Below are 14037 nucleotides of genomic sequence, written 5' to 3'. Positions count from 1 at the left end.
AGATTTGTTTGTTTTCTATTCTAATCAAGAAAAGACAGAGTTGAATCACGTCATCATCAAGATTTTATAATAACCTGGCTGAAGGACTTCTATTAGCACCATCAGTCCAACACTCATGTTAGCTCTGTTTTGGTCCCCAACAATTCAAGGAAAAATATCAGTCAGTTTAGCTACTAAATGTTCTCCAGCCAGTTGTTAATTTTGTTAGTCTGACACAGTCGTGTAGGTAGAAATCACAGTGTGGGTGGGCACAGAGAAAATCAGTAGGACCTAGCCCATCCAGGATCAGCCGTATGTAACAGGTTCCAACACATACGCAACAGCTGTTTACCATTACAACTATAGGTGCCTGAATGCACCACAGACATTCACACAAGCCTTATACATAATTAAATGTATGTTACAGGCACCCAGATGAACATTAACAGCATCGCATGGCACAGGACACACACACACACACACACACACACACACACACACACACACACACACAGCTGACAGAAGCAAACAGCATCATTAATCAAGCCTGGATACAAGCATGTTCAGGAACATTAAAAATGGCACTTGAACATAGCCAAGCACAACAGCCACATGAACCACACACACACACACACATAGCTGACACAGCAACATCAGCCTGCAAACAATCTCAAACGACAAACAATAATACTGAAACAGGCAATAGGCTTCTACAGCCGAAAATTAAAAGTCAGCTTAGTGTTGATGATGACAGCAGGAGCTGCTGTGAAACACTGAACAGTCTTTCAGAGGAGAGCAGGGACAAAGAGTTCATTCTGTACGTCATCAGTGACTCCAGTTTTTATCCGACTGTAAGCTGAAAAGAGTCTTTCAACAGCACAGCTTGCTACGGGTAAGTTAGGGTGGCGAGGGTCCATGGACGAAACATTTCATTGGAGCGAGCCTTGAGCACCTCAACAAATGATGGAAAGGCCTTGTTCGCTGTGAGCTGTCTCTTCAGCTGCTGTGCAAACACTTCCTGCTCTGCGTCTTCCACGGCGACGGAAAAGTGTGCGCTGTTGGGCTGTATTAAAGCCTTGTCACCTAAAGAGTTTGACCTGGGAAAGCAAGCAGCAGATCTCATGAACCCAGAAGTGTCTGCCTGAAAACGTGTTCAGTTCCATGATCGCTCTATTTTTTAGGTGTGTCTGTGCACATTACAAGCAGCCAGCAGTGAAAAGAAGGCTGTTTCTCTTTGCAGCGCACACAGCACTTGACTGCTAATCACTGGACAGACAGCAAAAAAAAAAAAAAAAAGAAGAAAAAAGGTGGATCCAGGTAGGTTAGTGGCAAGCTAACAGAGCTTTTTCCATGAAAACAGCTGCCAGATGCCACCGAAAAGTGCTGCGAGTGAAACAGAATATTTGGACCAATGAGCTAAAAACACTAAATCCCCACCTGTTCGCCCATGAGGTCATAGTCAAGTCAGAATTATTTGCATGAGTGAGACCTTCCACATTACGCATAATCATTGGACCCATTGTTGATTTAAAAATATTTATCAGTACCGCTTTATTGCTGCTGTTTTCTCCAGTTTTTCTGTTTATTAGTTCCATTGTGAAGCCTGTTAAATAGTGTTAAAAATGATGCATGCTAATGGTTGCAGCAAGCATAAGATGTGCATGTATATTAATGAAACTTAATGTAGCACAGATGATGGGAGCAGCTCCAGGAAGCAGAAAATAAAGTGACAGATGTCCTTCCAATGTACCAAAGCATCTGTCAGCACCTTAAAATTCTGCCATTGAAATTGCATCACTTCCAGCAAAAAGCAATCCTTCAACCTGCGAGCAATCTCTTTTCATCTGAACACTACTGATTTTTGTTCAAACCTTGTTCGGCGCCCTCATCTGCCACAAGCCGCACGAGGTGGCACACATGGAGGAGAGTCGAGATTAGACCCGCGTGGGAAAAGGGCAGTCTAGCCTGACCTGTTCGGATGGAACAAGGCCGGCAAACTGTGTTCAATTTCCCGTGACTTTCAAGATATGGGTTACAGCAGGTAACACGTTTAACAGTTACATCAATCACACTCTTCATGTTCCATTAGTGCCACGCTTGTATGTGTGCATGGTCGCCGGCAGGCACACGTGCAACTCGAGTATGTATGAATGTGTGATGCGCTTGCACAAGTTCCTCTACATTGGCTTCTCTGGTTAAACTGAGTGGAAAAGTCTCACTGTGTGTGCAAACACATTTGCTCTTTCTATCAGCGAGCTCACATGTGGTCCCTCTTTCGGGCTGACAATGCGACAGATTCGTAGTCGGGAAACTTCGGTGCAGAAGCATTTTAAGTATCCAATAACCACTGACAATTGCTTTTGTATTACAGCCCACATCTCCAAACACATTTGCAATTACTGCATGCGTTTCCTCCATCCACATCGCTGCTTGTCTATCACATCAGCACACGTGAATGCTACAATTTCTACCCACATCTATACGCAGCGGTCCAGTGAATGCTTCCTTCCCAACACAGTCTCGATGAACTTCCACAAATTGCAGAAATCAGATCAAATGCAACCGGCGCTCAAAGTTAAAAGTTATCTGATTGTGACAGAAGCACAGAGCTAATGCTGTTTCTCACACACACTCAGCTGGAGCTTAAATCACTCTTTTCCTATTGATAAGCAAAAATCTTGACAGCACTACAGAAATCCAGATATTGATGTGTTTCATGAGGTATTTTTCGTTTAGAGTGAGTCAAATTGTCCTCTTGGAAAAGAAAAGTTGGGAAAGAAAACACAATAAGGACAAAAGTGAAACAGTACGACGTCCCAGCCACGTTTCTGTCGTCCCTCAGAGCGACTGTCCACTGATCCACCAGATGCCCTTGGACTTTCTCTCTTTTCCCCATCAGCTGACTGGCCCACCCCACCACACACTCACTGAGTTTCATTAGTCGTTCACCACGCCCTCGCTGACATCCCCTCAGCACTTGCCCTCGGGGGAAATCCCCGCCAATATCACACGTTTTGTTCCATTTGTCTCAGAAAACTGAAGGGAACTTGGCGGGATCGATCCTCGGAGGGCTGAGGGAGCGAGTCAACAACACTTTGGGCTTAAAGTGTACAAGGGCAGGTCCGTTGCATTGAAACATCCCCCCTGTTCTCCTCTTACAAAGGGCTGAGGGCAAGTGAATGAGAGGAAGTGGAAGCACTAATGAAACGCAGCCCACCTCCTCACCTGCAGCTCATTCCATCACCAGCCTCTCACCACATGGACTGCTCTGCCTCCTTTGTTCCACATTGTTAACTCAGCATCCATGTGCTGTATGGCTTCACTCCTTTCTGTTTATGTGTTACAGAGCCTGTTTCGCCTGCCTTACCCCTGCCTTTGACTTCTACCTCTGTGTTGGATTTAGGATTCCCTGTGTCGGACAGCTGCCTTACAGTGATGACCAATCTCTGCTTCACTATGCTGTAAGCCTTTCATATCTCTCTGCTGCTGCAATAAAATCATTGAACTGCATTCAACTGTATGTGGGTCTTTAGGATCTGAGGTAAAAAACATAAAATATATTGTCAAAGACAAGACACTGTGAAAAAGGATTAGCAAATTGTCACATTCTGTTTCATGTTTTACATTCATCCCAACTTTTTCTTACAAATGCCGTTTATATCGCACTAAATGGTTTCGCCAAATATGATCTGGGGGAACATAATTGCTGCACGGGTTATTTTAATTAGCGATGTTGTTGCTTGTACCACACAGGACTTTGAAATGGAGACAGTCCTGAACTCAAAGCAATTCAATTTACAATTATATGAAACAGAGAGCAGCGGCGGTTCTTCACTTCTGAAAAGCTCATCCAGCTAATGGGGGGCATTTTTTCTTCAAAGATGAGTTTCTCCATTATCGGAGTTTTGGTTTGATCTTCTAATTGTTTTACTTTCGACTCTTTTTCTCCAGGTGTAACCGCACAGCGTCTGTTTCTCGCTGTTATTTTTACGAGCACGGATTAACCACTCACGATCCCTCCAGGAGGCTCTTCGGGGAGGACTGCTCATCAGGCTTGCAGTCGTGCTCTCGTCCCTCTGGTCACAATACAAGTCTTTGAACTGTTGACGCTTGTATCACAACCCCAGACCAGCCGGTGAGACACACAGGATTTAAAATCCACCTCCAAATGCCGAACCTGACATTGCCCTTCCTGCCGCCGTGACAGCAACACTACAGCTCGCCTCAAACCTTATTAACTGTAAGCAGCCTCCTCAAAGGACTCCCCAGGGTCACAGACAGGGTTATTTACCACACCTGTCACCTGGCTCAAAGGCTTTTGTTGTCGTTGCAGCACTTTGAGCTGCCGGATGGAACAATGGAGCAGCATCATGCTTTTGCAGTGCGTGGCTGTCGTTCATTAGACTGTCCAGCAACCTTTTAACTGCAGGAATACATGCGGGGGAATGGAATAATGTTCAGACAAGTAAAAGTCGACACCACGAAAACTGGTGCGTCACATGAGGTCAGTGTGGTGTTTCTGCCTGAGAAATGTTGCCGTGGCTGACTCTTACTGTTGACGTTTCAACAGTTCATTTTGTGGGGGTTTTTTGGGCCAATGAGCAGGTAATGTGGACAGATGATCTGGCCTCATTGGAGCTGTGTTGCTGTGTGGCTGATTGCCAGACCTCATCATTGCTGGAATATGCTGCTAATGAACAATCAACCTGTTGCGACCCACTCTCAGAGCACTGTGTTAACTTCACGCTTTTAAGTGCTCCTCCATGATGTTGCGACAGTCTGTCTCTCGGAACATCTCAAGTCTTACATTTCCTTGCTTGAACCGGAAGTTGCTCTGGTCCGCCATTTTGAACCTCTTGTTTGTTCTGTGAGGAGCGAGGAGGGATCTCCAAAGAGCTAACTACTCAGCACGTCCCGTTTTTGGATATCAGTCATTGATTTATCAGTATTAGCACAGGACACATGTGCACAGAAACAAATTCATCGAACGTCTCTACGGTTGTTAAAGCCGACTGACAGCTGATCGAGCTGTGATCACCTGCAGCTCATTTACTTGTCAATCTTAATCACCAGCTCCCATTCATACCCTGTCAGCTAGTTACTTTCTTGTTTTGTGCATTTTTGCTCGAGTGTCTGTTATCTGCATGTTTACCTGGACCTGGACGACCTGCCTGTACCTGCCTGTAGAAGTCATCCTGGGTCTGATGTGGTCTCGTCACATGGTCTCTGTCATTCAGCAACCAATTACGACAATTATAATTAACCAATTCCTATAAAACAAGTGTAATGTTGGCTAAAATCTACAGTCCCTCACTGCATTAAGAAATAATGTGGCCGTTTAAAAAGAAATTGAACTTGACTTCGTGATCAGACTTTAAAGCTGCATTCATTGCTGCTTTTGGCCACTTCAGGGCAGCAAAAACATGCAAACAGAATTTATGCCATGTCGTCACTTCCTTAGTTATCGAGAATGTGGCCTATTTGCACATTCAGCAGATGCAGAGAAACATAAGCAGTAATTTGTGTTCTGAGGAATCCAGTGTTCACTCTCCTTTTACCTCTGTTCTGGTCTCCACCAGCTCCTGAGAGACATTGCTGGGCAGGTAGTGCACAGTGGTGTTATCAGTTTGTTGCAGTCGAGTGATGATTCTGTGTGGGTCCAACACAAGAAACCCCTTTCAAGTTCAACGTAGTCATTCAATCCATTAATATAAAATATTGATTAATGCAGCTTCTCTGTTTTTCTGTCGGAACCAGAGGGCTCAGGGCTGAGTGCCATCGACAGGACAGGAAGTCGGAAAGTACTAAGAAAAGTAAACACATCACTGGTTCTGGTCTGAATGAGATTTGTCCATAATAAGAAAAACATAATAACACAAGCTCTGTCCTGTAATGCTTTTGACTTATATTAGTGTCAGATAATGATTATTTCTGTGACAAATAATCCTATTTGGTCTCGGTACTGCTGATATGTGACATCCCATAATGCCCTTTTGTTTGGTAAACACAGCTATAGCTTTTGGAATTGCTCACTAAGGTCAGCTTGACCATCTGCTCCTCTACGTCCTGAATGTGTACATTTGCCAACTGAGCAGGGCTGACACACCACCTCCTGGAGACTGAAAAAGCGCCTCCGCCCTGTCCGCAACCGCTCGCCAGACATATTAACATCCTTATGCAAATTTCCTCTCTTTGCCAGGGATATTACCTTGCCGATTCTGCACAGGTTGTGGAGAATGATTAAACATTCTGTTGGAAATTATAATGTGAAACATCAACAGCTACAGGATCATTAGATTCACCATTAGCTTTACATCTGCGCTATTCCTCTACGTCAGTTAGCAGCAGTCACATTAGGGTCACATTAGGATTCACATGCCATGTTGAATCTATGCTTATCTCGTCTCTATAGCGCGCGCATCAGCATTATTATCTACGGCCGAGTAAAAGGAGATAATCTCGACAAAGATGAAAGAGGCAGTGAAGAAGAGAATATGACAGATATGCTCTTGAGTCGTCTCTTTACTTCCCACATCCTGATTGCTCTCAGAGGCAGGAGGAGAGGAACCGTCCAACCTCCTTCAAGCTCCTATCACCCTCCACATCTCTGCCTGTCTCCTTGATACGTCCTGGTCTCTATCTTATCCACTTCTATGCAGCCCTCAGACTTCAGCCTCTTTTATCTCGGCTCCTCTCCCCCGACTCGATCTTTCCTGACTCCTCCAAGTTCAACCCCCAAATGATAAAAAACAAATCCAACAACCTTGATGTCCTCCCCCCGCTCTTCAGCTTGACCATGCTCTTTGTAGTTTACTGAAGGAAAATCGACATAAAGTAAGATCAGACAGAGGCGAGGCCTTTGTGGGCTGACGACTTTAATTTTGACGGATAACATTCCTGCAAAGCCCTTTAAATCTAAAAAAGGAAGCTCTGCTGTTGGTGGTTGACGGAAATTAAACGTGTAATTATGATTTCTGCATTCACAACTAATATAGCAACAAAATATTTTACGGCTTTGAGTCAAAACGCCTCAAGCATTCTGCTTCAAATCAACAGTGAAATGCTTTTTAACCCATCTCTACACCAGAACCCAACAATCTGCATAAAGCACGTTGTTATTTATGCAGCTATTTAAAATGAAAGCAGCTTTGAAGATTTCAAGTCAAGGGCACTCGAGAGGGACGCTGATAAGGTTCGACAACAACAACCTCTAAATTGAGACTTTATGAGGATGTAGTAAAGTTTAACAAGGATACCGAGGAGCCTGAACCGGGTCTCGACCATATTACTCGACAATATTAAAGGATGAGGCAGGTTTATGACAAGTTGGGTCTCATTTGGCCCAGCTAGCTGTTTCCCCTTGTTTCACAGTCTGCTTGTGCTGTGCTAAGCTAACAGTCTGCTGGCAGATGCTTATTAATGAGCAGGGTATTGATCGTCTCGTCTTTCACTGAAACACATGAGTGTTTTTTTCCCCAAAAATAAAATGCAGAACTTCTGCAGCAGCAACCAACTAAATACCACGCAGCATTGATTCATAAGCTATCTGACCCATAGCATAATCATGAAATATTCAAAAGACAGATATGAACTCAGCTACATTCTGCCTGTTCATAGCTAGGATTTTTTTTTTTAACAAAGCAGTTTGAGTGCTAAATACTGAGAACAGTGAGAATCAGCAGCAACAGCTTCCTGGAAACATCGTGTCTGTTCGTGCTGCTGGACGGAAAGTCTCCAGCTTCTCGTCAATCTTTCTGCTCCTCTACGTTTTCGCTTTAGAAGAGAGGTCTGGCAGAAAAACCCCACTTTTCAATGTACTAAAATCCTTTAGGGTGCATCAATCTGAATGCATCTGTCTGAAGACGTCTGTATGTGGGCCACGGGGAGAAGCCGTGACTGATTTCTAATGAAGGGAGACTTCCAAGTTTCAAATTAAACTGAGGAATTGCATGATTACAGATGATCAGGCAAACTGTTAATCAGCTGATTACAGTTTGTATTTTCAGACTGACTGATGTGCTCTGAGCATCGCTTGATTTTTGTGTCACGAGGAAATGGTATTTTATGATATCTTGGTCGAGGCAGGAAGTAGAAAAGAGGAGCCATTCAAACATGTAAACTAGTCGTACATTAGGGACAGTTTAATTAAAAGATATATATAAACTCATTACTTTGTTACTGGTAGACATACAACATACAGAAAATCAGCAAACAAAGGTGGGAGAATGTTGTTACATTGTGCTACTATGTGGGAAGCTGTCAGGGAGGTGGGGATTAAAGGGAGCTATGGGTTGAACCCAGATGCAGACACACAGGGGGCGCAGATTCAAATTAACAAATTTATTTAACACAAAGAAACCCAAAACTCAGGGAACTATGAATAAAGACACACTAGGGTTAATGGGTTCACACAGAAAGACGACAACAAAGGCAAGCATTGAATAAACACAAAACACGCAAACTCAACGGAGCAGGGGAAGAGACTAAGACAACACAAGAAACTCACTAACACAAAACGTGGCAGGACTGTAGACAAAGACAAGACTAGAAACTCACTTACATGGACGGTGGGAAGGCTAGGGGACATGGACAATACTAAAGACGCAGCACAAACACTTTCATGGGCTGTGGCATGTCTTGGAAACACAAGAACATGGTGGACAAACACTGACATGAAACTTGGCACAAACAAACATTAAACACTCACTTGAAACCAGGCATGGACATGAACAGAGACGACACATGGAAAAACACTTACTAAGAGCATGAGCAAAGGCAAGGGTTCTCAGGCTATGGAGGTGAACGTAGACCTGACAAAGACTGGGGGGGAAAACATGGACTTATAGACACAAGGCAGGACCACTAATGACACACAGATGAAACACATCAGACAATCACAAGGGCGGGAAAACACAGGAAGGAAAGCGAACAAAGAAACATAACATGAACCTTCAAAATAAAACAGGACGTGACAAAAACCAGACAAAGACAACACACAAGGGGAAACTTCAGGGGTCATGACAGAAGCATCATCAGATTGGCTCCACATGTTCAGGGATTGGCAGACATGCAGCAGAATGAGGCTTTGCAAGCACCTTGTCGTTGCACCTTTTCTTCTAAATGATTTGACCTTTCCAACATGTCACTGACAGTCACACCACGCCTGCTACAGTTTTACACCCAACAACGGTGGGAGTAAGCCTGTTTGCAAATTATGCAGAATAATTAGACATTTCCCTTTTGCTGTTCCTTTTTCCTGTCCAGCCTTCGTTAAACATGTAATGGGAGGCTTTTATTTTATTAATTGTCACTCACATTAAATTAAATTACAGGAAGCAACAAATACAAACCACATCAGTTGCAAGATATATGGCACATCGTTTGTGTTTGTGTAGTCTGCATCAGCAGAAAGCAGTAATAACCAGCCGTCTTTAGCTTGATGTACATCTTGATAGTACAGCAGCAAGTGTGTTCCCCCTCATCCTGTGACTGGCCAGCATCTGATTTCTGGCGTGTTATTAAAGATAAAAAGATATGACTTTCTTCTATGAAGCATGACTATCAGCAATCACTGCAGTACATGTGTCATTAGCCCTCAAATGAATCAGGACATCGGCTGTGTGGAGTGAAAGCGATGACGATTTAGGTTCCAAAAGGAAATGCCCTGTCAAATCAATCTGCCTGCTGTGACATATCAGTATTTAACCTTCCAGCAGCCTCTTTGGATGGTGCCTGCACATCATTTTGCACACGGTGCTGGTCTAGACATTAATTCCTCCCACTCCTGAGACCTTTCACCTTCACTGCTGCAAAAAAGTGGAGCTTGAAAACGTATGAAGACACTCAGAGGATGTCTTGTGTGCATCTTGCTGCTTACAATGTAGCTTGTAGAGCCAAATTAATCGCTTTCCATTAGGTTGCAAGTTCATGCAAAGGTAGAAATGTCAAAACAGTTCAGATGGAAACGAAAAATCCAGAAATGCAGAGAAAGAGTGACATCTGTTGGAAAAATGGAGAACTTCATGCATGAAATAATCTCAGACATACAAGGGATTTTATCTGTGTGAATATGTGTATGCATGAGGTATGAAATGACACTCACTTACAGAAAATACAGTTTAAAAGAAAATCTTAACCTGGCATGATTCAAAAAGTTTAACTTCTGCAGCAGATACGTTTCTGCACACAATTAGTTTCCAGCCACAAAAAAAATCTGTCAAGTTAAATGCAGATGTCACAAGCTTGATTCGTCCTTCCCTGCTAAAAACAATGTCACACAAGCCCATGTGCCAGCTTTTTCTCAAATTGACTTCCTGTCAGGAGGATAGCATTATTTAAATGCAGATTTCCACCTGGTGTTGTGCTGTGTTGTTTGACTTTCAGTAAGAAGTGATTACCCGCATGGGGGCAACACTCCCCGTCCATTTAGATGAGGCTATCGCCTTATTTAATTTTACATTCATACTGAAGAGATCAAAATGTTGAGAACAAGACTTAAATAACAGATCTCTGAGGACCAAGCGAGCAAGGAAAACTGGCAAGCCCTGTGGAGGTAACGGGGACAGTTGTGCTATAGATCTCTCACATTTTCCTGATGTCTGAAGAGGACATTTGCAGCTGCACCACAACACCGAAAGTATATGAACACCTGAACGTCACACCCATCTGTGATTGATGGATATTTCATTCTAAATCCATCAGCATTAACTTTCCATAAGATTTTATTTCCCGTTCCATGATGCGGCAGAGCATCTGTTTGTGGCGAGAGTTTTCAGCTCTGTGGATCTGTTTTAAACCACATTGCAGGCGAGTTTTACTGCATATCAATCTGACAGCTGCTCCTGAGTATCACAACACTTTGCAGTATATTTCCCCCCCTTTATCCTCATTGTGTATGTTTGTGGCCTGGGTTTTTGTTGGCCTGTCTGCCACCCAACGTCTCAGAGGGACAACTTCACTTGAAATTCTACATGTAGTACAAGGACATGTTGCCTCATAAACGAGTTTGCAGTATGTGTGCAAAAGTTTTCTCAATGCTGCTCTGAATTGGAAATACTTTCCAGTGATATTTGGCAGTGGTTTATTAGGCCTTTCCATAGATTCATTAAGGAGTTTTTATGTCTTCTCATAACGAATCCACTATTGCCCTACAAAACCAACACGCAGTAACTACACAGCCAAAATTGAGGTTGACTAGATTCTGGCATACTGGTGTTTGTTTTACCACGATAAAAATATTCTATATACATATACAGTAGCATGTAAAAATTGCATTATGAAATTATTTCCTGTTAGCCAGTGGCTCAAAGCAACGCAATGAAGCCAATCTGAACAACTTTCCCACTTGGTTTTAATGATGTAGTCCTGTTACAGGCATATTCAATGAAACACACATACCTATAAGTCCATTTACGTTAGCCTGCCTGCTTTGATTAACTTTAAAGCTAGAACCTCTTACTGTTCCAAAGGTCTGCCAGTGGGCCATAGGAGAATGTATTTTTGTTTATTGTCCTTCCTGTCTACTGGCAAAATCGTCATGTTTATACTCATATTTTACACCATTAGAAAGCTAAAATTCACTCGAATCAGTGGATCAAACCATACAATCACAGCAGCGGGTACAGTAAACGCCAACAGTAGGCAAACGTTTTTAGCAACATTGAGCAACTCACCAATTACATCGCTCAGTGATCCACAGGTCCTTTTCTGACAAAAACTGTCTGGAAACACCAACAAAGGTCCAAACAATCCACTGCAGGAAATACATTTAGTCCAAAACATGATAATAATCCCCAGAAAGATGTTTTATCCTTTTAAATTACCTCATAACCCCTGGAAACAGAAGGGCCAGTTTCAAATGACACCTGCCATATTAAGCCTAATGACAATCGGAGTTGAACAGAAGGCCCTCCTTTCCTTTGAGCCAATCACAACTGACTTTGCAGATGACAGACACTTCAAATAGCCAATGAAATTCTGAACACGCCCATATGCCACTTACTGAGTTTGTGCAGCTCTGATTGCCTCAAATCAAGGATTTCAGCGCTGAACATAGATATTTATTCGATATAGATATTTGTAAAGAATCGTAGTAGCAGCTGCTAACAGTAACTAGCCAAGCCAGCTAACATAGCAAAACAGATGCATTTCAAAATAAACCAATAGACAAAGAGAAATAGAATTAAGGTTTTTTTTTTTTTTACATGTTTAATCTGTTGTTTGTGAAAATACTGCTGCCATCCACTCCCAGCAGAAAATGTCACTTCTGCTGATCGGTGAATACACTGCAAAGGTGTTCTGTAACCCATCCAGCATCTATCTTTACCTGCTTTTGCAGGGTCACAGCAGGCTGAAGCCTATCCCAGCATTCACTGGGTGAGAAGCAGCTACACCCGGGTCTGTCTATCACAGGGTGACAGACTGCCACTCACACACAGACCAGCAATTAATATTTCCCAATTCAACACACCACATGACTTTGAGCTGTGGGAGGAAGGTGGAGCACATGGAGGAAACATGTCAGGTCCACCTGTGGTGCACCAGTGTGCCAGTCCCGGCACCGCCCCTCCTTCACACACCAGTCTGCTGGCATTGCCACCTCCAACCACTCCAGAACTCAGCTTTTCACACCAGAACTATTTTTAAGACCAGTAGTTCAGAACGAATTCTGATGTGACATTTTCCAACAATGTGATCTATTTTTTTTTTTTTTTTTTTTTTGCTCTGTGTTACGGCTCTTTATTCTCTCCTCTGTTCTGACATTTGATAGCAGTAAAATCATAAGACTCCAGAGGTGGTTTTGTTTCCACAGAGACAGTCGAACTTTTACTGGCTCGCAGTATTTTTACCAAACCTGTGCTTGGCTGTGAGTGAGAGGTGTGCACACGTATACTGTAACTTATTAAGGTGTGCCTAACTGAGGTTTGCCTTTTGACATGGAAGTTTGAACATTTTTGTAAATAGTGTGGATATTTTAGCTCAGGCTAGCATCGTGCTTGACATCTCTTATTTACACTAATTCCTGTGTAATCCAAGACGTACATACACAAGGAAAAATAACTTTTTTTTTCTATTTATTTGCATTTAGAGAAAAAAACATCTGTAGCATCTGTCATCCCGGAGTCAATTACTAGTTTGGGTTAAACAAAGTCAGGACTCAAAGTGATGCTCATCAGTTGTTTGGGCCACTTCACTGATATGGCTGACATGTCAGCAAACAGTTCACGAGTTACACATCCAGCAGACATGGAATAACATTTGCATTCATATGGACTTCATGTGTTCATCGAAAGGTGATGAATTTAGGTCCTTTTAGCTCCGTTTCAACCCCACAAACTCCTGAGAAAAATATCTTTAGCTGCTGAAGACATGCTCCACTGCTGTACGGTGGGTTGCATGTATAAAACTGGAGTTTTGATTAGAAATGTGGTTCAGAAAAGCCCACAGATTAATTGTGCTGTCATACAACAGGCTTTAAATGAACAGCAGTGATGGTTTCATGTCTTTCTTTGCACTAATTCATTTACTGAGACGTTGTGGCGTCACACATGGTGAGATTCGCTCGCGACAAACGCTCCCTCTTCCATCAGTCTCACCTCCCTGAGCTCCAGCACTGGCAGAAAGGAGGCAGCTGGGGTCAAAATCCCCCAGAGGACTCCAGCAGTAAGAACTCTTCAACAAGCCTTTTCTTCATCATCCTCGCTATCTCGTGTGCAGACAGCTGTGGTGGTGGCGGCTCATTCTCTGGAAGCACTCAGCCTACTTCCACTCCTCTGCAATGCTGGAGAGCATTGCTGCCCGGTGGACAGACCTTCAGGGACACAGGGGGAGTGTGGGGGGGATTCAGCCTTCACCATGAGCTTACTGTCCAGACCACCCAGACCGAAGACTCTGGAAGGCCGAGGCTCGCCAGTAAAATGCTTTCTGATTGCTTGGCCAAGGGTACGTTTTGTGTTTTTCAGTCACTAACGTGCGCTGCCCTTAAAAGCAAGAGAGAAGCTAATTTTAAAAACAAAGCTTTTAAGATGGAACAATACTGTCGGTAACGACAAATTTATT

The sequence above is a fragment of the Chelmon rostratus genome, chromosome 13 (genome assembly GCF_017976325.1).
Source record: "Chelmon rostratus isolate fCheRos1 chromosome 13, fCheRos1.pri, whole genome shotgun sequence".
In the NCBI taxonomy this organism is placed as follows: Eukaryota; Metazoa; Chordata; class Actinopteri; order Chaetodontiformes; family Chaetodontidae; genus Chelmon; species Chelmon rostratus.
The sequence above is the reverse complement of the archived record's forward strand: the minus strand, read 5'-3'. Positions refer to the sequence as shown.